Here is a 27,967-nt window from a genome sequence, read left to right as displayed (position 1 = left end):
AACCCCAGATCATCTGCCACTCGAAGGAAGTTTTCGGGTTGACTGTTGAGTTCTAGTTCGGCTTCGCGTCAAATATTAGCAATATTTAAAGAATGTCAATTGTGTAGAGTTGACCATGACTGCTTATTTTTTATTTCTTTCCTTAAGTGTTTATAAGTTGGTTGTATTAATTTGCTTCGTAATATTTTACATTTTTACTTTTGAATTTTAAAAGCGTTATTCGAAAAGGTTATTTTAAAGGTTCTTGAATTTCAGGGCATTTTCAAGGAGTAAATTCAGTAAATAGATAATGGAACCATTAAACATAATTGAATTTTATATTTAGCTGTGCAGTTCCTACTTTTCATTATATTTTTCTTAGAATATCTCATCTTGTTTTTAGAGCCGGAATTGCGTTAAAATCCATTACCGGGCACGCAAATTCTAAAATTAATTCCGGAGGAAGAGGGGGCGGGTGAATCCTTCGCTGAGAGGGGGCCCCATCAAGAGCGTAAGCCCTGGGCCCTCAATCACTCCAGACCGCCCCTGCCTGTCACTACATTCGTACATAATGGAAAAAAGCTACAATAAGTGGTTTATGAAGTTATTTAGGAGACTATTGAATTCCGCTGTCTTAAATTCATATGTTATTTACTTGGAAAACACAAATTAAAATTTGGCCGTATTATCACTTGGCGTGTAGCTGTTTGAGGAAGGGGAGTGAGGGGCAATAGTCCGCATGGGGCGAGATTCCTTGGTTAGTGGTACTTCTGTGGGGCCAAGAAATGGTCAGGTAAACTGGGCCCAAGCAACGCTCGAGAGCAACCCTTTTCTGAACCTTTTCTCGAGTTCCCAGAGATAAGCCGGGCCTTCGAGAGTCACAGCATGAGGTTACCCTTGCCGATATGACCTGTCGTAGTACCTTTTTTACTTTACTAATGTCAATACTTAGAGGCAAACAAATAAACTTTCCATACTCATCGTCGATGGGCGATTAAATGCGTCTTTTGATCGAGGTTCTACGATGAGAAATAAGCATTTTACGAAAAGGAATCAAATTTACGCCGCGGGCCTGGTGGGGGAGGGGTCGCCACCCAATCCCCCCCAGCCACTATCCTTAGCTAAGCTACTGCAGCAGGGCATGATTTCGCAGTCAAAGAGTATGCCCACATGGGCGTACCCAGCGAGGGGCAAGAAGGGGCAGCTACCCTCCGCTAGAAGCAAAAATCGCTGAGTCTTTAAGGAAAACCAGACTGGACTGAATTGAAAGTTTTCCACAATTTTTTAAAAATATTGATTTAAGGAATGTGCAATGGCGTTACCAGGATCAATACAAGGGGGGCAAGCCATAGTTGTTCAAGTTGTAGGTAAGATTTAAGCATGGAAAACGCGAATGAAATCAACATTTTAAGGAAACTAACAGATCTTTATTAATTTTAAAATTTAATTGCTTGAAAAAATATTATTTTCCTTAAAAACATTTGCGATTTTTGCTCCTTGGGGGGCAGCCGCCCCCTCCTTCCCCTCGCTGGGTACGTCCATGGGCATGTGACTTAAATGTTTTTTAAGCGAATTATTTTAAAAACTAATAAAGTGATGTGATAATTGTCTGAAAATGTTGGTTTCATTGACCTTTTCCATGCTTAAATGTAAAATGTGACAACTTGAACGACCATGGATTGTCCACCCCTTGTTTTGATCCTGGGTACGCTATTGTATGCATACGGTTAGTGTAGCAAAGCACGGAATTCGATCAATATTTAGATCAAAGATAAAAATTAATGTGATCTGAACGTTAGAAATCCTATGAAGATTTCAGAAGGGAGCAAAGTGGCTACATAGAACGTTTCAACAATAGAGTATCGTAAACACCATGTATCAACCCAGTGGCGCAGCGAGGGGGGGGGTTTTGGGGGTGAAACCCCCCCCCCCCCAGAGCTCATAGAAATGCTTAAGTTTAATCCGTTTTACTTAATTGGATTGATATTACTAATAGAATAGAGTAAGGATGAATAAAATATCCCCCAGAAAGCCGTAAAACTTACCAGTTTGAACCATTTATCTTTAAATTCCGCAATTTATTAATCTCGCACCTACCGCTTATCCTGGTGGGTATTCCTTACCCCAAAACACTCCGGAATCAGTTGCATCTCAACCCTCTTCAGCCTTAATTTCTGGCTGCGCCCCTGTATCAACCTGTCGCAAAGGTGACAGCACCTAGAATGAGGAATCAAAATTGCGCGTCCGAGTCACGTGACTCCCTGACACGGGGGTGGGGGGAAGGGAGAGGATTACAGGTAAATATTTCCCTGAGGGAAAAATGGGGATTGAGCTTCTACGGCCTCAGTGGATTAAAGAATAAAAGGAATTTCTCGAATGGCCGTATAAATGGCCGTTTATACGGCCATTCGAGAAATTCCTTTTATTCTTTAACCTTATTTCCCTGAGGGTTGAAGAGGAGGTAAAAAAAATCTTTTCATTTACGATAAAATGAACTACGATAAAATGAACTACGATAAAGTTGAGCCTAAGATGATAGAGAAGTACAGATCTCATTTATTTTTCAAAATCTATCGCAGTCTATCTATTAGTACAATAAAACTGGTGTTCAAGCCCAATGGAGGAGATAGAGAGGTAAGGGGGGGGAGTAGTGACTCAGAGAGGGGGGATTTTGGGGGATAAAAACCCCCCACAGAACTCAGATAATTTTGAAAATTTAATCCCATTACCTAAAAGGGTAAATATTAATTTTAGAATAGTGTCAGAATTATTAAAATATCCCTCAGAAAGTCGTAAAATTTCACCATTTTCAACCTCTTTTATCTTAAAAATTTTCTGGGTCAGGGCAGTCGCTCCTCTCGTATTCCATACCACCAGTATTAGTTGCTCCTAAAACCCCCATTGCCTGGTTAATTAGATATTTATAAACAACATCAGCGATTTCTGTGAATCATATGATGCTGTGATGGGTTAGGAAGCACTGAACTAGTTGCATTAACGACATTTCACTTGGCCACAAACCGAGAAATTTTGCGAATTAATTTCTCACCCCGAAACACCTTTAAGATGTCCTTGAATTCAACTTAAAAATATCCAGTAGCACCTTGTGAGGTATCGGATGCTGACGGCATCTGATGTGTAATGTGTATTTGATTTGATGTGTCTGTAATGTGTATTTGATACAGCTTTTATTCACATAAATTTTCCAGTGGCGGTATTTGATGATATCTCTATGAAGATAGAGAAATGGCAAACAATATCAAACGTGCAATTAGTCATTGATCACCTCGATCAGGTAGACAAGAAATAAGAGCGTTTATTGAAGGTGAGGGTGTACATATAGATAATAAGAACTTAGAGGGTACATCTTAGTAATAATAATAACCCCTACGGTAAGTCCAAATGCGTAGACTATTATTTATTAATTTATTTTCAACTACCCCGCAAACAGCACGTTACAATGGTCCTTTCAACGGAGGCATTTACAAAGCGCGACAAAAACATCCATTCCATGGATAGGGACCACCTACCCAGGTAGGATTCGAACCCGCGACCTACGGTTTGGCAGGCGAGGACTTCACCCCACCGCCACCGAGGCCGACGACAAATAATTACTTATCATGTAGATGGAGTGTATATTCTTGAGTGCGGAAAGAGACAATTAATTTTCTTCTAATATCATTATGGAAAATTCTCTGGGAACCAGAGTCGTTATGATTTTGTACTAGTCCTATTAAGTGAGTCTGAAAATTTTCTGAAGGTATTTTTAGACCACTGAAAAAGGAATTTAAGTGTGCTGGGACTAGCCACGTTGATAACTATAAGGGAGTCACCCGCAATGCACAAATGGTGCAATAGTTCCACAGAGAAAAAATCCTGGGGTCCCGGTCAAGGCGAATGATTTTTTCTTTACGGATTTTTCGCACACTGAAAAAGGGTCACTTTTTACTTTAAATATGATTAATTATTGAGTGGTCGTTTTATTTTCCAAGTATATGGTTTTATGGCATCCCTTTAGTTACTTTAAAATTTTCTTGACTCACGAGAGAATGCATTCAAGAATTGTTTACCCAGCGAGGGGCAGGGGGGCAGCTGTCCCCCTAGAAGCAAAAATCGCAAAAGTTTTTTAGCAAAATCAGCACTGAATTGAAACGAAAGTATTCAACAAATTTTCTTTAAACCCATATCGTATCGTATTAGTATTTGTCTCAAGACTAACTTTTTACTACAACCTTTCAATTCAAATTTGACTAAAAATTGGAAGCAAAAATAGGATCTTGATTTCATTATTAGCATAATTCAAAGGCATTTATGTATATATATAATCTTCCCTCGCAAGAGTTCCTCGCCGCGCACTAAGGATGCAAAGCCATTATTTCTTATTTATACTTGCTTCACCGCTGTGTAGATACGTGTCTAGAGAGCTATCACAGAAATCATTAATCCTGCATGTATAATTATCGGGGAGCTCGGTAGCCTAGCATGAGGGGCTCATGGCTTCTGACGGAGTGGTTGCGGGAATAGGTCCCTTGTGAATACATTTTATTTTTATTTTATTTAAAAGAAATATAACCACATACAGCATATACTTGCCGTTTTATAGTGGCCAGGTTACAATACATAAATTAAAGGACGAAGATGCAATATAACATGTAGAAAATATCGAACACCCTTAAGCAATATTCCGGGAGTAAGGTAGCCCAGGAAATAGAATTTTCCGGCATGGTTGGCCTTTTTTCGTTGCGTATAATTTGTTTAAAAATTGCGCAATTATCTAGAGCTTTTCAGGGTTTGTACTGCAGTTCGCAGTCAATATTTTTAGTACCACAAATTTCTGAGTTTTCCCTCAGCATTTTTTCAGATAATGTGTTCTGTTTGAGATAAAAAAAATAATTCAACACTTCTTCTCTATGCGCCCTGTTTTTTGTTTCCAAATGATGACGCAAGTTTTAAAAAGTCATCCTTCGCTAAAATGGAGGATGCGCGCTGAATGCGATGAGGATGTAGCGGGTGGATGGAATTCTAGTTGAACTCACCTTCATTCTTTGACACATTCTTCCTCATTCCCTCTCATTCAATCCCTATCACATTTCTCACATTGTCTGCATTCTCACCGCACATTTCTAACCAAACCAGCGAGTGGTCGACGCGCTGAATAACACTAAATGGCCTGGGATGGACTCTTTAAGAGTTATTTCTTTCGGCCGTAAACATTGAACGATGTTGTTTCAAGCCTCCTTATGATGAGGAAGTCGAGAGGGGCGTGTTTTGGAGCGTGACGTCACTGGGAGAGGGGAGGGATTGTTGTGCATCGTACCTTGGGATTACTGTTAGAAATAATATATGAATTATGCATTAATTTTTACATAGGCTAGTAGGCTACACTACAAGTCTTGCAATCTATTTACGAGTTCTATCGCTGCCGTTATAATCTGTTATTAATCGTGGAAAAAATAAATAAATAAATAAACTTTATTGGCTCTAGGAATCCTTTCCTTTGGAGCCTAAATAAATACATAATAATAAACACTCAGACTGAGAAGGTTAACATAAAAAAAGAAGAAATCATCAAACACTAAACCAACCAACTCAAACAACCACCTTTTTACAGATTTCCAATAACATGAAACAAAATCAAAAACCATACAAAAACATACAAACCAAAAATTGCAAGTTGCAGACGCTTATATAAATTCAGTTATCATAAAAATAAAAAGAAAACAAAGACTTTTTGAAATTATTGAATGCTGAGATATTTTTTAATTCTTGAGGAATCGAATTCCATACATGGCATGAATTAATATAAAATGAATTTTGGTACATGGTTGTTTTATGAATAGGTACAATTAATTTATTTTTATTTCTTGTAAATCTTGTTTTTTTCATTAAGTTATCTATGTAAGGCTGGAAAATGTAACAGGGAGTTTCAGTTTTAAAAGTTTATACATAAAGAGACCCATTTGAAATTTTCTTCTTTTTTCAATTTTTAAAATTTTTAATTCCTTATAATATGGAGTGACATGCTCATAATATCCAATGTTACACACATAACGCAAGATACAATTTTGTATTTTCTGTTATTTAGATATCTGACATTTTTTTATGTTCGACATCACCAAAGAACAGTAATCAATATGAGGAATCAACAAAGCATTCGCTAGTTTGAGTCTCAATGGTATTGGCATTAGGTTACGGAAGCATTTTAACTGGTGCAAAGATTTAATTACCTTATTAGAGATGCATGCTATGTGTTCGTCCCAAGTTAGTGTTTTATTTAGAATAACGCCTAAATTTTTAACCTTTTCAGAATAATGTATTTCTACGTCATTAACTTGAATTTTAGGCAGTGAGCCGATGTTTATGGAAGACAAGACCTTGGCACTGCCTATTATAATGCTCTTTGTTTTCTGTGAGTTTAGTTTCAGACAATTTTTAGACGCCCATTCACATATAATTGAGATATCTTCGTTAACTTGAGCAATGGCGCTAGAGATCGCATTGCGATCGCAGTCAATATAGATCTGCAAGTCATCAGCGTATAAATGGTACTTACAATGACGTATCTTATTTGGGAGGTCCTGAATGTAAATGACAAAGAGCAATGGCCCCAGTATTGACCCTTGGGGGACCCCATGTTCGACAGGGAGTAATTCAGAATGTACATTGTTTTACCGATCATTCACCGCCTGGAAACGTTGACTCAAGTAAGAACGGAACCATTGTAAAACAGAAGTAGATATTTTCAAATTAGATAGTCTTTTTAAAAGTATACTATGGTTAACACAATCAAAAGCTTTACTAAAGTCGAAGAGTACCAATATTGTTATTTTCTGCTTATCCATTGAAAGTCTAATGTCATCTGTTATTTTAATCAATGCTGTTTGAGTACTATAACCTTTGCGAAACCCAGATTGAAAATTATTTAAAAAATTATTTTTAGACAGATGTTCAGTAACACAATTAAACACGAATCTTTCAAGAGGTTTTGATAAGGCACACAGTACTGCAATAGGGCGGTAGTCAGACATTTCTACAGGATTTGGCTTCTTTTTAATTGGTTGAATAAGAGCAGATTTCCACAAGGAGGGGAAGTTAGAGTAATCTAACGAGCAATTATAAATTGAAAGCAAAATTGGAAGAGCTAGATGAAGAATCTTTTTAATTACCTTAATACTGATTTCATCTACCCCCGAAGAGTTTGAATTTACCATTGAAATGTATTTTAATAGTAGATCAGGAGTAAAATGAGGGAAATAAAGATTTTCATCGCTGAATTCACGCTCAATGCAAGTATTGACATCGAGACGCTCTTCCTCGTCTATACAATCAGACGATGTGGAACTATTTAGAAAATAGGTATTAAGCTCATTGAGGGGGAAATTAATATTGGTGGGTTCATTTCTGGAATTTCCGAGACCCAATCTTTTAATTTCTTGCCACAGAGAACGAGCGTCATGTTCATCTGATAAGCAAGAAAAGAAGTAGTTAACTTTTGCATTATGCTGCATTTGCTTCACTTTATTTCGGGAGACTTTATATTCATTGTATTTTTGAGCAGACCGAGTTCTTCGAAAGTGCCTACGTAAAGAATCTCTGTGACTCATGGCGTTTTGTATTTCTTGAGAGAGCCAGGGACATGGGTTACGTCTCAATTTTATTTTTTTTATGGGAGCGTGTCTATCTAAAAGACAAGTAAGGTGGGAATTGAATATTGCCACTTTTTCATTGACATCACGCGTTAAAAAGAAATCCTCCCATGATAGACCGTTCCAGTCCATTTCAAACATAACGTAATCAAGCTTAGCCAAATCTCGGAAACAGATTTCGGGAGGTTTATATGGTGTCGGGTTGAAAATATAGTTCACATACACTAAGTCATGCTCTGATAGAAAGTTCACAGATTCTTGACCAAAGTCATCCACTTTTCTGGCATCGTCAACAATGATTAGGTCAAGCAAAGTCTGACTTGATTCCAGAATATGTGTGGCTTGAAAAGAAGGCAGATGAAGATCATAAATAAACAATAAATTCTTAAGATAAGCACTCTTACGTGTATCTTTATGCACATCAATGTTGAAATCCCCACAAATAATGACATTTTTATACATAGGTATGTACTTACATAATAAGGTTTCAAAATCATCACGTACATAGCAACTATTTGGTGGTCTATACATGACTACAAACAATAACTTGCCATTAGCATTAGAGACATCAATAAACATAAATTCAGGTTTTCGAGGAGTACCATCGGACTTTTCAAGGACTTTACAATTAAAGCGATCATGGATATACGCAGCCACACCACCACCAACTCTATCGAGTCGATCATTCCGAATTAACTGATAATTTTGGAGGTTCACCATATTATTGTTTATGTGTTCTTTCAGCCAGGTTTCGGATATTCCAATTAAATGATTACTTTTTGCATAAAAATAATGTCTAAATTCATCAATGTGCGCAAATAAAGATTGAGCATTAACATGACATACACTAAGTTTTTGTGGCTCGCGTACAACAGTAGCTTTGGTGCTTAAAGGTAATGTGTTGATTTCAGAGTTTAAACGTGCACATGTATCCTATTTGACCCTCTGTAGGTCTTCTTCGGTGTTCACCTGGACTCGATCGGCACCTTCACTTTTTCTTACATACACTTTTCCATTTCTTATCCAGACAAACTTGATTTTACCCTCCTTTCTTAGGCTGCGGGCTATGCTGTGTAGTTTTCTGTTAAGCGGGGTCAATGATTCATTTACGTAGATGAGGGGATTTAGTGAATAGGGCTTCAAATGGGGCACATCTAAGTCCTTCAAGTATAAATTTCTTTTCCTTTTACGTAGCTGGACAAAATGGAAATCGAAAATGGAATCGTAGTTGGAAAAAATGACGTTCGGAATCGGTCTTTTCTACAATCTCTCTTATTTTATTTATATGATCTTTCGTAGTATGTTGGCGTCCGCAAGATATGGTTAACTTCGTTAGAAAATACACTGCTCTTGAATTTATCTAAAAGGTTTAGTCTATTTTTCAATCTACGGTCCGACAGAAATTCCCATCCGAGTTTATCTAAGAGGTCAGTTACACTAACAAGACTATCGTAACGACCTTTCACATACCTGGCAGCTCTTCTCAGCACGCGTTCGAACTCTGTTATTAAGCCTTTTTCATGAGGGTCCCAAACACTGGCAGCGTATTCCAAATGTTGTCTAACGAGGGAAAAGTAGCTAATTTCTCTCACTTTGTCGTCGCACTTTCCTAATATTCTTTTAACAAAACCCATTTTACGATTACCTTGACCGGTTATTTCTCGAATATGTTTATTCCACGATAGCTCATTATTGAGTCTAACTCCTAGATATTTCACGGATTCAGCAGTCTCTAATTGGGCACCCCGAGTAGGTACATTTTATGTGTGAACATACCGCTGGACTCAAACGTATGCCTGAGAATTGAGCGACGCTAGCATAGCCAGCGCTTCCAATTGTAATCCATGTCTAAATCTGCGTAATACCCTGCGAGCCTCCTAAAGGGTGTTTGGCAAGGGTGATCAATCACCAGCATGCAAGAGGATTTCCACGCGTGCGCCAAACGCCATAAAAATATCTCGCATGCTAACAAATTATACTTCCACATTCATGCAAAGGCCAATCTTTTCAACTACTCCTTAGGTATATCTGCCTATGAAGCTATAACCTGGAAAAAATACTGCTTTAAGCACTAGGGAATTTCAAAAACACGCATTGAAGAATAAATTTGTCAATAGGCTCCACTACACGTCAGCTAACCGATTATTAAATCCTATCGCTGCCCTTATAGTCTCCTATTGATAGTGAAAAAAATACATTCTGGATATGACCAACTACTTGTAAAGACTATCTACTAATCAAGTTAGAAAAAGAAAAATTTGCTGTTAGATGTACTGGCAAATTTCAGAAACATGCATAAAGGAATGCATCTCTTAACTGGCTACTCTAAAATTCATCCAACCTGTTTCTTACTCCTAGCACTGCCATCGTAGTCTCTTATCAATCATGGAAAAATGTGGTTCTAAATCCATCAGTTCAGCTACCTTTCTCTCTTATTATTATATTTTATGTTATCTGAACCAAAAAACCCTATGTTACTATATTTAATTATTTCAACTATACGTACCACATTCGATCTATACCTTCGGAAAATATTTTACATTATTCTTGTGTTATTTCTAAAATAAGCTTTTGAAGGTACTGAAAAATACATGAAAAGATTAGCTCGAAATTTATCTGTGGCCTGAATTCCGTGAGAAGTTTCGTGGAATTCGCATGTGTATATGATCTTTTTTACGTGATTTTCTGCTGCCTTGTGTACTTACTCGTGTGGATATTTGATTCTGTAGAAATGAGATGGACGAAGGGATGACGTATTTTTCGATAAGGAAGTGGTCCAATTTTTATTATTTCAAAAGCGTGTCTCCATTTCCTCACTATTTCTCAAGAATTCCGAATCATTCTCCATTTCTCCCTCACGAGAGTAGTACATATATCCATCGTCTGAAGATGTTCTCACTCCTCCCATCCTCCTCTTTCTTCGTTTCTCGACCTGCTTGCCTCTGCCCTTCTAATCACCTCCTCCTAAGGGTGTCTTCGTAATTAGGGTTCGCACTCCCCCTCGATATAATCCTCCTTCTCTATGATGGTATGCACAGCATTAATGACACTCAAATAGATTCACTGTCACGACCTCCAGCATCGTGCTTTAATCGTGACTTTCCGTGACTTTGTGTCAATGAGACATTAAGTAGTTCTCAAAAGATCATTCTTCAGTTCAACGTAATGTTTATATTTCGCGAATAGCAATGGAATCGGATGGGCTTAGTCACATGTTCCTATCCGAGCAACGTTAAAATTCATAAAATATAAGATAAAGTTAAGATATTTATTTCACTGCCCCAAAATATTACAACATATGCATACATTAACAGTGAAATTAGACACCCCTTAAGATGAGTCTTGATTAGGGGTTGCCATTGCATACAAATAAGGCAATGCTCGGCAGTACATTTTATAATTACCTTTAAACAAAAGTGGCTCTTCTATGAGTCCTTCATAGAAACATTTGTCCATGTGCATGTATACAATCTTGAAAACATACAAAATACGATTAGAATACAGTAATAGGAAAATTAACATGAAATGAAATTATAATAAATTTTGTAACAAAATAAGTTTAAGCAATTAACCTGGATCCGCCCAAAATATTTTTTTTGAGATTAATAGTTCATATTCCAGGGGAATGGTAAGGGTCTCATTTTTACTACATTCTGAAAATATTATGTTGATCGGTTGTGTAGTTTCCTAGATACAGGCTGTGACATAAATGTCACATTGGGCGGATCTGTCTTTTGGTGCAAAGTAATATTTTCCCAGAAAAAGCAAATATTTTTCGCATTTGAGCTGCACTGTTCATTTAAATGATAAAAAACACTAGAAAAACATATTATTAATTACATACACTATTTTCAAGCTTTTGTTTAAATTTAAAGTAAATTGTTTAAAAATTTAGCAATAATTTTCAGAATTCCATTTCCCGCGATTCATAAATTTTTCGATGTAAATTGTGGTTTTTTAGGATGTACAAATTTTTTTTTGATTTTTTCAATGTTATTTCACAAATATGGGGTATATTAAATTTATAATGTTTATATTATAAACCTGTCAAATACACATCAAGAAAAATTATTTTAAATATATGTAAAGTTTTCGGCAGGAGTGTTATGAAATTACAGAACCTTGAATTGACACAATCAATGGATTTGTTGAAGGTAAATTAAAATAATAGTTTTACATGGCTAATAAGTAAAACAGTAGAAAATGCATTTCTCAATTTTGGAAAATACATAGAATAAATATACATGTTTGAAAAATATTCTCACAACACATAAGCGTGTAATACATAATAAAATTGAATGAAATTTGAATCAATTTGTTTCATATAAACTAAAGATTGATTTAGAGTTCAATGCCGTCGCATACGTACCATTTTGAGTTGTAAGTAGTAAAGCAATATTTGTCCATATTACATGCATCGCATGCAGTGCATTTGACGGAAGCGCAATGTTCTCCAGCACGGCGACGCAATCTTTTGTTTTAGTAAAACAGAGACTAATTGATCATTAGCATCGTAACATATTTCACTGTCTGCCTCTGTTGAAAATGATGTAGTACGGCGGCTATACTTGGCTTTGCATCGATGTATGGTGAGTTATGTTTGCACTAATACACGCCTGATCTCTAATTGTGACATGCAATGACCTGATTTCGCTCGTGAAAAGATTGTGAACAGCTTCAGATTATGAACAGCTGCATCCAAAAACCAAGGAAAATTATTCCACCACCACCACCAAAACTGATTGTCTTCCACCGAATGAATTGCATGCAAGGATGGATACCAAAATCTTCAATCATACTCCTGCCAAAAGAGAGTTTTCTCAGTGGGAAAATCCCCCTGAAACGTTCTTTCAATTTAGTGATCTACGGCGAAGCTGCCACAATTTGTCTATTATGTCGGGCATCGTATTGTCTGCACAGTGAAGGTCAACTCATCACAAAGAACCTTTCCTTCGCTAGGCTACGGCAACCATTGAGTTGTGAGCACCCCCAGAATCTTCCCAGGACCATCGCTTGGATGGAAACCAGTTACAACCTCATAACAGTAAAATTCCAATGAAACTTTTATCTCCTCCTTACTGATGCTAGAAGATGAAAAAACAATAGAAGTAGTATAATTATCTAATTCTGCCATGTGAAAAAAGAATTTTATCCGAAAAAACTGTTTAAAAAATTTCTACACTTAATTTTTCCCTCAATACAGGAAGATCTGTTTCGGGGAATAACCTATTTCTTTCAAAATGACCTTCTTGTCGCAAATTGGCAGCTTCTCTTTTTATTTCTTTCTATTGGAGAAGTGATTTAAGCTTCGGTGACTTCGATTCCTTTTCCTTACATCTAACTGGTACCGAAATTCTTCCGGACTTCTCTTGAAATTCATTATTATTATCATTATCAAGCTGCAAAACAAGCTCCACTCTTGCCCGAAGTTGTCTTTCCGTTAAATTTTCCACAAGTCCACCAGCCTGGTCATCTGCAATGTCCTCATCAGTGACAATTGCTGCTCCTGGTGGCTCATGGTATATTCCATATACTTCGTCAAAGTCTTCATTTTCCGGAAGCTATTTGGCTTCACACAGTGTAATATCTCTGAGCTATCGATATCCCTAATATGAAAAATTGTAATTCAAAAGTAATTACCGGAATAAAAGTTAATAAATGCAAATTTATCGATTAATTGATATATAATAAATCTTTTGGCAGGAAAACGAAGTAAAAAACGTTGAAAATGCAACAAATTCTAACTAAAGCATAAAATTCGAAACTTTGAAGATTTGCATAGGGATCCGCCCAATGTGACATTTATGTCACAGTAACATTTATCAGAGTATATTGCAGAAATGGAAAGCAATACCAAACATATTAATGAATTATTAATAATTTTGTATCATTATGTTGATACATACCAAAAATTGTCGCTGTAGCGCATATAGTTAATGAAAAAATTAATTATTTACACAAAGCGAACGTCCGTTTTTAGTGTCTAGGGAAGGCACCTACGTACCAGGGGTACTTAAAGGATAGGTCTTCACTCTCACTTGACAATTCTTACCTTGAATTGAAGCACTTAGCTTCCTCTTTCTAATAGGGTATAAAACACAACAATAAACCGTAACAAAGCGATGCAAGAGCCATTACAGTGGAGCGATACAGGGTGTGACATTTATGTTACATTGGGCGGATCCAGGTTAAACGAACAGATTATTTAATGGTCTCAAATAAAAATTCAATATTTTTATGACTAAACAACCAGTCTCTCAGTTTTTTTTGCAAATTCAGATTCGCTATTACAACCTTGTAATTTTTGCCAAAGATTTACATACAATTTTGGTGCTAAATAATTAAAGAAATTTTTATAAGCTTCAATTTTTGGTTTAGGAGTACAAGTAATTTCGTGGAATCTTAAAGTTTTTGTGCAGGGACAAGGTTTATTTTTATGCCCACCACGATTGTAAAAAATTCTTAATGTTTTATATACAAACAAATGTCTAACTGGGAGGATTTTTAACCTTACATAAAGTGGGAAGGATGATTCATTCCTGGAGGTTCTTAAGATCACCCTTAGGATTTTATTTTGAATAATTTTAATCGGTTTAACATTAGAGTGATATGTGCCTCCCCAACAAGATATTCCATATTGAATTCTTGAATTTACCAGAGCAAAATACACCGTCCTCAAAATGGATATTGGGCATTTATACGTGAGAAGATAAAATTTTCTCAAGGAAATAATCAGCTCAGATTTCAATTTGTTAATGTGCATTTTCCAGTTACAATGGTTATCTAATATTAAACCGAGGTACTTTATATGATTTACATGATCAATTTTTATGCAATTGTTACAAGCTCTACCTTTTGAAGTCAAGCAATGAGAACATCTATAGAAAACGTCATCTGATGGCACCAGTATACTTTTCAAGCCAAACAACATAAACTTTGATTTTACACTCAGAACAAAATTATTACACAAGAACCAATAATTAATTCTATTCAAATCATTTTGCATTTGTGATACAACATCGGAGACATTAAATGACGAATAACATAATGCCGTGTCATCGGCAAAAGAAGTAAGTTTTCCATGAAATGCCCCGTTGCAAAAATTATTGACATAAATTAAAAACAAAATTGGTCCCAAGACGGAACCTTGAGGGACACCACATGTGAAGGACACCTCCTCACTAGTACAATTGTTAATTATTACCCTTTGCGACCTTCCCATCAGGTAACTCTTGAAGCAATCATTTGCAACACCTCTAATTCCGGCCTCCGACAGTCTTGATAGCAATATCTCGTGATTAACAGAGTCAAAGGCTTTTGTTATGTCAATGAATAAACCACCAGTCTTATTATTTCTGTTTAAGCTCTCATATAGATCAGAGCAGAATTCCAATAGGGCGTCCTCAGTAGATTTGCTTTTCAGAAAACCAAATTGCGCTTTACTGAAATAATCACTTTTTGTAAAAAACTTAATAACCTAGATTTAACTATTTTTTCCAGAATTTTAGAAAAAACCGGAGGAAGAGAAATAGGACGATACTGCTTAATATCCTTTCGATCACCATTTTTAAAAATTGGTACAATAAGTGCGCATTTTAGTTTATCAGGAAACACTATATATTAAACACTATATATAAACATTATATATTATTAATAGTTGTGATCCTGACCGTGGTAACTATTAAAACGCCTTCGGGCATAGTAATTGCTGTACATTCTAGAAAACCTACGTATTAATTAATGGTAATTATATACGCTGTGATAAGTACCCTTAAGCATTTTATGTTGAATAAATGAGAAATTAAGGCTTCAAAACTTTTCTTCACCAGTGAGGGTTTTATTTTTATAGTAATCTTAGGATACTGACGGAAATAGGAATATTTATTTGCAAGAGGTAAGAGAAAAATTAAGTATATATAACCCTAAGATCAGAATATTTTGGTGAACTTAAACTTTAGCTTTAAATCTCATTAATAACTTTTTTGACATTGTCATCAAATGATTCATTCTAATCCTTAGCTTTGCCATTGAGGAATAGGTCTTGATTATTATTGCAGTTAGATCTTACTTGTACGTATGTATTCGAGAACAAATCAGTGTTGTCACACGAGTAGGTATCTATAACCGCTTGTATCGCAGCTGACCTTTTTATTTATCTTCTTACGTGGACCTTACCCCAGGTTATTTAGAGGTCGGCCATTCATTCGAAACCCAATGGACGTATATTGTAGGCTTACGTTTTGTGAATAGCTGGACTCGGCGGGCATCAAAGCTTTGAAATAAAGGTCGAAGGTATGAATAAAAATACGGACTAGTACTGAATGACGACATATTCTTACCTCCGTTGAAGTATGACAATAATTGCTGTTATCATGGATGTGGTTTGCCTCGAAATAATTTGCACCGACTGTTTTTGGTTTGGCCTCTTTGGCGAGAGAACCAAACACCGACTGTGTTTGGTTTTGTCGCGACTAGCCTATGCGACTTTATTTATTTGGTGTTCGATGCACAAACCACTCTCATTGCTTTAAGACGTGGCATTTTTATAACCGATCCAAGTTGCTCATCGCCTAATCCGCGTCCTTGCCTGTGTGTCACTGCTTTTCCGGCGTATCAGTTAACTTGGCCTCCGCGCGAACCTCCTGCAAAATTTCAAACAAGACCACAAAAAGGGAAACAGAACTAAAAAAAAAAACAAATATATTTCTGTGAAGGATGCACGATTTACCTGCATCTCATCTTGATTAACGCAGTCTCTTTTGCGTTGTCACTCTTGGATGTGGTCTCGAGGATTGTGAACATTGATTCACTCGTAAACTTCCGATGCACTACTATTTTCAATGATGTCATTATTTTAATAAATTTAGTATTTAAAATAAAACCAGCATAAATTTTCCATGTGTCAACTGTATCTACTTTGTTGATATTAAGAATGCCTCTTTTAAAAAATGGAAAAAAGTATGATTACTCTCGACACAAATCCTCTCAGAACTTCAGTTTAACTACCACGCACGGAATAGACCTACTCGGCTACAAAGCTACGTCTATGCATTACAAAAACGTTGAGTCCAAGTTTGAGTCGAAATAGAGGGAAAATGTCGCCACGGTGCATGAGAAAACGCTCCCACGGCCCAACGTGCGCATGGGCGTGAGTTTCCTCAGTGCATTCCGTCCGCCATCATGAATCTGATTGGGCCTTTGCTCCTGTAGCTTGACGCCAGGTTCGTCGTAGCTCACTCGCGTTCGGTAGCTAAGGATCCAGGTTGCGTCATGTGCCTACCGCCAATTTTTCACCGAGCTGGCCTCATCAGATAAGTGGGACTCGTTGGTTCCGACATTTATAGCTCAACTCATTACATTTTTCAAAAAACGCTTTGTTACGTAAAATACCTTTTTTTTAATATAGCCGTATCCATCTAGCTCAGATTTTCAAATTTCTCAATTGGGTGCTATTTAACCCTCTTCTCGATTGTTTTCACCCGAAGAAATTAATTTCAATTTATGATTTACTAGGACGAGTCACTTTGACTGCCAATTTGAGAAATTGGAGCCCGTTCGAGTGAAATTGGTACCCTTTTTGAGGGTAATACGTTAATGTGCAAAGACTTGCATGTTTCTGTAATGCTCATCACTCAGTGATTCAACCCTAAGGTTAGTTTTGGTTGGTGAGGGTAGAGCTCACTCCGATCTAACCTACAGGCGTGTGAATTTCGCACTCCGGGGCCATTTTCTTCCTTTGGGCCACCTCGCACTTCGAGAATATTCATTTGGGGTGATCGTATGCTTCACACGGGGGTTGAACCCAATAACCTCTGATAGTTGACCTGCCCAATATGATCCCATTGAAATAAATACTTGCATTTACCCACGATATTAAAATTTATTGCAATCTAGATTTTACTGTTACAACATAATATTCAAGAAAATGAGATAGTAATATTGAAATACATTTTATAATCGTGGAGAATTATTTCAATATGGAATAATTCCACTTCCTTTGGATTGTATCTTTCGGTTTTATTCCATAGAAATGTCTAAATTGAGTTTTCCATTCCAGAATAGCGATATAATGTATTCCTGACACTTGAGAGGGCGAGGTGTTGATATCGATTAATGGCCATCGATATCTGGGACTTTTTTCACTGCCTCTGGAGGTCGCAGTTGTGTTCAGTTTCTAAGCGTTTTTCTCTTTACTACATTCGTGAAAGTGAACACTGTCGATATTTCCACCCTCATTTCCATTCCGCGTGAGTTTTTTTTTTCATTTTTGAAGGTTAATAGGCCTACACGTATACTGTTAATGGGAACTCAAATACCTTCGGACTACCCTGGATGTTGAATAGAGCCTTAACTCTGGTGGAGAATAGTGAGTATTCGGTTCGGAAGGACGAACACGCCCTTGGGATATGGCTGTGATGCTGCGTTTCCATATCGTCGATCCAATATCGAGTCCATTGCCGCTTTTGCCATAGCACACGCCACAATAACAACGGCGAAATCAATCCGTGGAATGTTGTTACCTCACCCGACCTTTGGAACTGTAAGGACACTCCTTTGGGCTTTATTAACACGCGCCACTGCTGAGACTCAAGAGAGCCCTTTAAATGGACGAAGGCGCTTGCTTCACAAGACCTCCCATTGGATGTTCTCGTTCACGCTTTTGCAGAGAACGGCTGCCGAAAAAATTGATAGAGCAATATTTAAGTCACTATTTTTTAATAATTTTATTGGATAAAAATGAAAAGTATACTTTTAAAAGCTAACAACCGAGTATGTTCAAATTTTCGGAATTGAAACCTGTAGGGAAAAACCATTTTTCAACGGTCTCTTCCATTTTGTCGACGATGTTTGTTATCGCAGTTTGATTGGAAAACGAGTTTACAGAGAAATGATTAAGTTTCCAGGGTTTTCACCCAGTTGTATAGAGCCTTGCGTCATTGATTATGTGATTATTATAACCTTATATCGCCTCGTTTAGTGGTAGCCTGACTAAAGCAAAGGTGGAACCTGTTTTTATGCTATCTCGGATGATAGCAGAGCTCTTTTGGATTTATTTTGCGAGTCCTAATTTAAGATAGGATTTGGAGCAGAGAGAGGTTATGAGCCCAGCGCATTAAGTGTGCGTCTTAGCTGAAATATCTTCTCGCTAAGCCAACAGTTGAAGTGAAATCCTCGAAAGCACAAAGGCTCACGGGATGAATTGTTAAGGTGTCCTTTGTGATTCTCTCACACATGGAGAACATAAGTGAAATTCTTTACTCCGTAAAAAAATCTGTTGCAATTTTATGATCTTAACTCTGTATTTTAGTCTTACTATTTTTCTCTCCGATCTAATGGAGCCTCTAATTTATTTCCTTAATTCCGACCCATTAATAGAGCCTTTATTTACTTCATTTGTCCCAAAATAGCGTTGCATAGTTTAGATGTCCACCCCTTCACCCATACTCCATCCTCTGAACTTCCTGTATCTCACATCGGCGAGAGTAAGTTTCTAGTTAGAGTTTCATCCTACTAACCTTAGCTCCGAGTTGGTGGCGACCTTCAGTCAACCTCCACTGGAATGGAATGTCTATCTTTTCTTGGGAACAGTGGCTGTGGAGATTTCTCGGATTTCACACTGGGTAAGATTCTCCACATGTTAACGTTTCGATGAGTGACCCGCATGTGTTCCTCAGGATTTCTGGAATCCAATGCCATTCCGTTCGACAATCGGGTTTTGTGAATTTATTTCAATTTACTGTGATCAAGGGTGGTTACTGGATTAGGCAGCACATAGACTAAACATGCTGTAGTTAAATTTTATCGCCTTCGTGAAGTTCATAAGATGGTCTGAGGTTATATTATAATTCATTGGTAAGCTCTAATTTGGCAAGCTGTTTATCCGATCTCTATTAAACCATCTTTGATACTATGAAAGAGCCTTTTAAGAAAATTATTATGAGCCATCCTTAACGCTCTTGTAAAATTTTGAAAATGCTCCCTTTGAGACACATGCATAAGTATAAAGTTCTTAGAATTATTTTTGTGAGAAATTTAACTAAAGCACCAGTGTCAAATAGCCTGGGCTGGTGGCATTTTCATGTGGTGTTCACAGCATTGCCAATGCCCAAACTAGTTTTTAAAGTATCCCGGAACTAGCCGCGGTGATAACTTTTACGGGAGTCACCCGCAATGCACAATCGTGCGAAAGTTCCACAGAAAAATCATCAGCTAAGACGGGTGTTCGAACCCGGATTCCCCGATTTCCGGTCGAGTGCTTTAGCCAATTAAGCTACATATGCGTCATTCTTCCCTGTGGATATTTGTGGACACTACCGGACAAGGTGTGGCTGGACTGCGGGGCATATCATGCCACTAGAGTGTAGTGCGTTCAGCACCGCAACCTCGGTAGCTTAACTGGCTAAAGCACTCGACCGGGAATCGAGGGATCCGGGTTCGAATCCCGGTCAAGGCGGATGATTTTTTTCTCAGTGGCTCTTTCGCACGATTGTGCATTTTGGGTGACTCCCGTAAAAGTTATCACCGCGGCTAGTCCCGGGATACTCCCGGGATACGGGAACTAGTCAAGAGCGAACACCGCTATGCGTTCTATGTCCGGGCCTGCTCTTCGGCTGTGGCACTGAGAGGAACTCTGCCACTGTCGGGGCATCAACTCGGATCCACGGAAGAGAAAGCTGAATTCCTTTTCGGAGCACCAATTTGGTCTCTCTCCTCTCGTTAAAATGATGATAGTAATCATAATATTTTGTATTCTCCCACTCTACAAAATGATAACATGAATAAAAAATTGTAGAATAAAATAAAAATTTTAAAAAATTGAACCGCAAGGGAGAAAAGAAAAGGAGATTTCAGCCGAGGAAGAATCGCAGTTTATATTCAGCGATATGAGTTGAGTCCTCTTTCATCCCCGCGTGGAGCTCAAATGCGTTTTCTTGGGGAGCGATTTCTTCCGAATGGTCGGACTCATTCAGTGTCCCTCCATTACTGGCTATATAAGCTCTAAAGGAGAAGATCGTTTTAGGAAGCAATGGGGGTGGTTTTTTATATCTCCTCTTTTACGTTTACTCACTCTTCTTGAGTATAAAAGACCAATGGATCTCTTTGCTCCGCTCCAAAATTCATGCCGTTGAATGCAAATTCACTGCTTAAGAGTTTGGGACAAAAGAAAGGTGTTCTTTAGTGTTTTACCGGGGTTCTGCTGAGAAATGAGGAGTAGATAAATCCTTTAAGCTTATTTATGCCTTAATTTATTAATAGCTTCGGCGAAATCAAACGTTACCCGGATATTTACACCATACCTCTGAAGGGAACAGCATTCTTCCTTCGTGATTGTTCCTTGAACAATCATGAAAAGCTGTTCGAACAAGCGCTTATGAATTGCGCTACACAAAAGATTCAGGATGAAAATTTGTTGAAAAGGGGAGTTATTCCTACATTGGAGACACTAAATTCTGTTTTTAAAACCGCATGTGAAGTATTTCCCCGTGACCCATCACGGGCACCATTAATTATATACGGGTGATCGTGGGAGAAACAGGGTTTCATGCGGAGGATAGGGTTCCTAAGGGTATGTGATGAAAGTAGCACATATATGCATGATACTTATGACTATCATGGATAGATGGGGTTGAAGGCGGTGAAAAAGCTTTGTAAGAGGCCGATGCGACCTTGTTACTGGGCTCTTTGCGGAAGTTTAATGAGAATTTTATGGTGGCTGCTACTGGGAAGTATTAATAAACACCTTTTTTGAGAATATTTGCAAATTTAAAGTTTCATTTCATGGAAATAACCGCATACTGGTTAGCGAGGTCTACCGGTAATTTTACCTCTGTGTAATTCACGCAAGTGCAGTTTTAATGTATGAGTTATATCTTATGATTCAAGTAATTTAATACAACTATGTTTTTAAACTTTATATTTTTTTATTTTTCGAGTTGATTTTACGTACCAATTGAATTTTTAATTAAATGAAGTCCTCATGTTTCGTGATAGACATGGATTTGCTCTAATGTGGTATTATTACTTAGCACGTTTTTTGGTAGATGCAACGCACTGCGGGCAGAGCAGACCCTAAGTGGAGTTTTGGCAGAGAGCATTGGGTATCTTCTGTGACGGAGGTAACTTTGTCAGCAGACCACGGCAAATCTCCGAGTACGAAAGCCGAGTGTGCAGGAAATTAGCTGGGAGGTGTGTACATTAATATTCAAATTACAAGTTTTTTAAAATGTTTACTGGGGTTATGATGGTCGGACCACGGGAAAAAGATTATCCCTCGCATTTTTTTGGCTCTATCAGACCAAAACATAGAGCCAAATTCATAGTTGAAGTTCTCCAATTCGCTCCGAATAATGTATTTTGTTTAGTGTTCAAGCAATCTAGTTTTAGGGTATAGTCGGTGTCTGTGGTGGCTCTCAAAGCTGAGCTAACATTTCTTTCCGTCAAACAGAATTTATTTTCGACCATTACGATGCCGCTTGAGTTGGAATGAACAAATGTTTGCTCTGTAAACAACGCATTTCCTCTAGGCCATTGATTCAATTACTCAGCATCACACACTTGCCACAGGCACCGCTAGCGGGAATCCTAAATCCAATACAACCATGTCGTTACCCCCAGAGATCCATCCCATGATCACGAGCCTGCAGCAACAAGGTAATGGGATCACTTCATGGCCAGGATATCCCTATGCTTTTTCCTGATGATAGTACATATTACCAACATTATGGTTTGTGGAATGAAGCTTATCCGTTCCTTATGCATTACTGACGCAAGTTGAGTTTTTTCACGTTGTTGAACGTTTCATTGTTAATTTTTCCCCAAACGCGACCTTGAGATTTTTTCGTGCCTCCTGTTTCTCTTGTGGTAATTTTTCCACGCCGTTTCCCCAAGTGGGTTTTCCCCTGATGACCAAAAAGGAATCGCATTGGATTTTCTCGATAACGGTTTCGCTGATGCCTGCGAAAGTGGCTCTCACGCATTCCCTCTGGTGGTCAATGTCTTTTGAAGTTGCCGACGGTGGTTAATGAGGGATCCCTGAACGCGAGGCGTGGACGGCGGGGGTGAACCCTCAGCGACAGCGAAGAATACCCTCCCATCCCCTTTCCCGAGAGTCACAAAGAATGACCAGCGGGACGGCGCCCAGACCCAGGCGGTTTTTCCACCCATCTCGGCGAGGGAAAGTTAGGAGAATGACGAAACGACCTTAGCTAAACCTCGTATCACCTGCTATGTCCTGCAGGGTGTTACCCATAGAGCTTCAAAAGCAGGAGCATGGTTTTACCCAAACCTTTTTGCGAGTAGAAGTAAACAGGACCCCTTTGAAGTGGTTATCTGCCGATCTCTACCCTTATCCCATGGATAAACCACAGGATTTCTTATTTGCTATATATGCGCACCAGAATCTTAATTTCCGTTCGGAAAGTGGTTTTCCAATGGTTTATGTGAATTTTTTGTCGATACTGTAACAAATTTTTTTTAGTTCTTTCGAAAAAGGCGTTCGCCTTTTCTGAGTCCAAAAAATGGAGGTTAGTAATGTAGGCCAGTACTTACTAGGATTTTAATATCCCCACACTAAAATACAGGCGTGGCGTTCGGTCATCTCCAAACTCTAGGACATGTTGATGACAATTCGTAGGTGCATGTTGGTGATTCATCACCCCATGCCATACTCCTCAGTGGCGGTTCCAGGATTTTTAGGACCGTATTAAAAATTTTGCATATTTTTTAAGTTTGCGAGAGGGTCACGTGCCCCCCTAGATCCGCCTGCGATACACTCTAAAGGTGGTTGGCAAGGTATATGTGGATTTGGTTTGGTGCTCAAATTTTTCCTTTGATGAGGAAGCCCTTTCGATTTAATGGCCATGAGGTTATTAGCAGTAGTTTCGGAAATGATTTACACTATGTAACTTTTAGATAGTGAAGTTACATATCCGTAAAAATGTCTGGTGATAAGAATCGAAGCTTGACTTCGGTGTGCTAAAATTTTCTCGTCAATACTTCTTTTTGTAGAGCATTGATAAGTAATGGTAGGCATGGTTCCCGATGTAATCGTTGTTATTATGTCTTGCTAAACCATATTTCCTTGAATCACGATCATGTATATTTTTGACGGATATTTAGCTAAATATAATCATGTGATGAACGCAATAGCAATTAAACGTAATTATTATCGTAGCACTCAGTATCCTTTAATTCTTCTTTAGTCCATTTATTCTTTTTTATTTACTTTCATAATTGAATTTGGTTTAACAAATTCTGCTGTGAATATCAAATTTTATATACTTTGTGTTTCACATGAACTCATTAGTTATTTTTCAGCCTACAGCCGATAATTAGTTGCAATTGTCGCTAGTGACTTGTCGTTCGTCATATTTTAAATTTGCCGCACCGTGGTTGAATCGTATATTTAATCCAAAATATACATTTTTCCGGTTTCATATTCAACAAATAATCTTCGCACATTGGTGTGAAGGGCTTTTTCCGGCTGTCAGTAGGGAAAATATTGAGTTTCCTTTTATGGATTTCCCCTAGGGAACCATGTGTTTCTGCTAAATAGGAATGTGGCGGACGGGGTAAAGTGCCACGCCCTTCACTTTCCTATCGTGGGAGGGGTAGATAACGCCCTCTCAAGAAGACTTATGGTAAAACCATCGACTTCAACAATAGGCATGGGCAAAAAATAGCGGTATTTGGTAGTACCGAGTACTATTTTTTTCTATTTCGGTAGTACTGGCCAGTATTTTTTTAGCAGTACCACCGGAGTACCGGTACTAGAAATAGCGGTACTTCGACGGCGCTGCAAACTTGTGTGTTACCAATCAACTACCTACCCAGCTACTTAAACAATTGAGTGTGGATAATATATCAAGCTTGTATTTAAGCGCACTAAAAATAATACCATCTATTTATTTTAATTTCAACAGATAATGTAAGCAATAATACAATTGGTCAACGTAGGAAGAGACTGAAGAATAGCGATGTTCTAACGATATAGGCATTTCTATCAAGCTTAAGCTTGTTTACACTGGTTATCAACTTTTTTAATATATTAGCAATGTTCATCCGTTTCTCGTTTTTGTACATACAACCAGTCAGGTGAACCACCAAAAGAAGGCCAAATTAATTTTGCCTCTTAATTATTAACACTTCTTCCTTAGTTTATTTCTTGTTTTCTTATGATTTAACGGTACTTCTACAAAAACTGAGTTCGACACAAATGTTATAATTATTGATATAGACGATATTTATTTACTCAAATAAGGCAAGAAAAGTCAAAGTTATGGAAGTCCACTCATGTATTTCTTCCTTGACAAAAATGGAACAGCGACCTACACGTCAAATTGTATTCGATCGCAGTATTTTAGCCATAACTAACACCGATTCTTGTAGTGTAAAGTCATAAAATTAAATATCTTAATACTAGAGGAGCTTTTTCTAGGTAATCTCGGGCTGCAAACGTAAGCTCTGTGAATAAGAAGACTTTTCAACATAAGTTTTCGGCAGAAGACGTTTCTAATGTTGGTCTCGAGTCCGAAAAAAACCGGTGGCTCTAGGAAAACAAGTCATCTGATAGAGTTCCCGAGAGAACGTCACACCTCATGCACGCAAGGAAAACACCAAATTTAATGGTATGCACCAAAATCATCACAATTAAAAACTTCATCGCTATCACCCTTCTCTTTATTAGAGATCTAGCCTCCATGTATTTTTCCGACAAATTTTCGTAAAAAATCCAATTAATGATTTTTTCGGTGCATTCTTCATGTATGTTACGCTAATTTGCCGAAATACCGGACATTTAGGGTAAATCAAACGTTAAATCTCAACTTATTTACATATTTTATCAATTCTGAAAGTACCGGCATACCGGTATTTTTTCGCCGGGGATGAGGGTGCCTTCCTCCTCACGGGTGGTAGTGTGGTGGTATAGGGTGGGTAGCGCGGGGGGCGGGAACGAGTTGGCTGGTTGAGGGGACGGGGAAGCACGTGAGGGGGGGCAAAGGACGGGGAGGGGTGGGTTTTTCGCCGCGTGGTTACGCAGGTGGCCGGGAGGGGTATAGGGAGGTAGGCGGAGCACTCGGTGGGGAAGGGCGGTGGAGGGGGGCGGATAAGCGCGGGAGGGGAGGGCGGAGGAAGAGATTCTCGGAGGAGGTGGCTATGACTGCGGAGGGATCAGGGAAGGGGAGATAGTGCCTCAGTCTGTGCCGGCGGCCGCGAGTAAGAGCAAGCGACGTCCGCGGACTTGCTTGTTCGTCAGGTGCCGTGGTGTTGTTGATGTTTTTGTTTTCGCGGCGTGGTTCTTTTTTTTTCGTTCGGTCCCCGTGTCGGGCACGGAAGTGTTACCGGCTACTGTGCCGATTGGGAGAAGAGCACCACCACGATGTGTTTCGAGTGTTGTTGTGTGATTCATGGACTATGACCCCCCACTAGCCTGAGCGGACGGAGTATCGGAGTGGTGTTCTCGTGCTGTCATTAACTGTGATTTTCCTCCTGGACCCACTGGTGGAAGATTGCAGTCTAAACGACGGGGAAGAGATAGGAAACTAGTGGTGTGTGAACTTCCTATTAGACATTTTTCTTCGTGGAAGTGAGATAGGAAAAAATAGATCTTTCGTGCCATTTCGATATCGTTGGGGTAAACACGGGCAGTTTTTGCTGTCAGGTTTGTTTGATGTCGGCGACGGATTAATAAGGTACTTGATGTCGGCCTTATCTTGTTGTGACTGTCCCTCGCCTCTTTGAACCTAAGCGTGGCCGCTTTGTGACTCAGCCTTATTCCTGTGACACCTCTTTGTGTTTGGTGAAATTCAAGCTCTCGAAGACGTCAAGAACGGCATAAACCATATCTATGTAACCCCTGCGTGTGAATCCTCCGTAAGATAGAAGACTCCTGCTCACGGAGGCTTCCCTCCCGCCAGACATTTCCCGATCGCCCGTTGCGCCTAGGGGCGCGAATACTCCAGGGTTTAACTTCTAAATTCAGGTAAATTCATCATGTAGCCATTTCATCACCATCACAAGTTTAGATAAAGTATTTCTAATTTTAAGATTGTGCACATTGAATTCTTTAAAAATTTAACACTGTATCTTTTTTGCGTATAGATATTACCTTTGTATTTTTCATAAATTTATCTTGGAATTAAATAATGACGACAGGACTCGTACTCTGCAGTGTGCGCATACAGTCTGACAAATTATCTACGGAACGAGTAATTTTATGACGTACTTTTTATCTAAATTTCCGCATTTTCATATTTTTAAATGTGGTATGTGACGAAATCAAGTGACTCAGTGCGGTTGTGTAGTTGATGCGGCATTTCTACTCGTGCTAATGAACGCGTATTTTTATTGACTATTGATACTTGGGAGCAGTAGTCGGTTTCCGTCCCATATCAGTGGTACGTATTCAAATCAGTAATGGAAAGATTCAATAATCTAAATAGCATTATCTTCATTATAACTCTCTTTAGATTAAGTGTTAAATAGTCGAGGGATGTAGTATTCGTGGGGCAAAGTAATATATTCTGGAGGCCCCTGTTTGTTAACCTTTAATTATCTACATCTATATGATACCCCGCAAGCCGCCTAGAAGGCGTGTGGCAGGGGGTGTTAGGACACCAGCCGTTTCCAGCTAAAAAAATAAATAAATGAAGTACTCTAACGAGGTTGGTACTAGCGTTTATTAAAGTCCTTTATGGTTCGGGGGAAAAACGAATTCCTATATCTATCCTTTCGGCAAAACACCTCTCTTAATTTATCGCTTCTATCGTACCTGGAAATATGGTGTGGCTCTAATATTATGTTCTCTGTGTCGGTCTCAAAGATATCCATTCTCAATTGTTCAAGCAATCTAAGCCTAGCGCGCAGCCTCCGAGTCTTCAATGGCTCCCAGCTTAATTCGCTTAACATCTGGGTAACGCTGTCTGTACGTCCGTAGCAGTTTTTGACGAAACGCGCAGCCTTTCTTTGTATTTTATTCAGTTCGCGGATTAAGTTTTTCTGCACGGGATCCCAAATGCTCGCTGCATATTCAAGGTGCGGTCGGACGAGAGCGAAATAGCACCTTTCATTCACATTCTCATCCGAAAATCTTCCCACAATACGCTTGACGAATCCTAATTTCTTCAGGGCTATGCCGCAAATATGCTTTATATGTGTACCCCACGTGAGGTTCGAGGTTATCGTAACTCCCAAGAACTTCACTTCGTCTGTTTCCTTTATGTTAATACCATCCACTGCATAAACATGGTTTGAGTTGGACGAATTTCGCAAGAAATGTAACGCCATGCATTTGCTCAGATTAAGTTTGAGTCCCAACTCTTGGCTCCACAAATGAACGTTGT

Source organism: Ischnura elegans, chromosome 9, assembly GCF_921293095.1.
Source record: "Ischnura elegans chromosome 9, ioIscEleg1.1, whole genome shotgun sequence".
NCBI classification, from domain to species: Eukaryota; Metazoa; Arthropoda; class Insecta; order Odonata; family Coenagrionidae; genus Ischnura; species Ischnura elegans.
The sequence above is the reverse complement of the archived record's forward strand: the minus strand, read 5'-3'. Positions refer to the sequence as shown.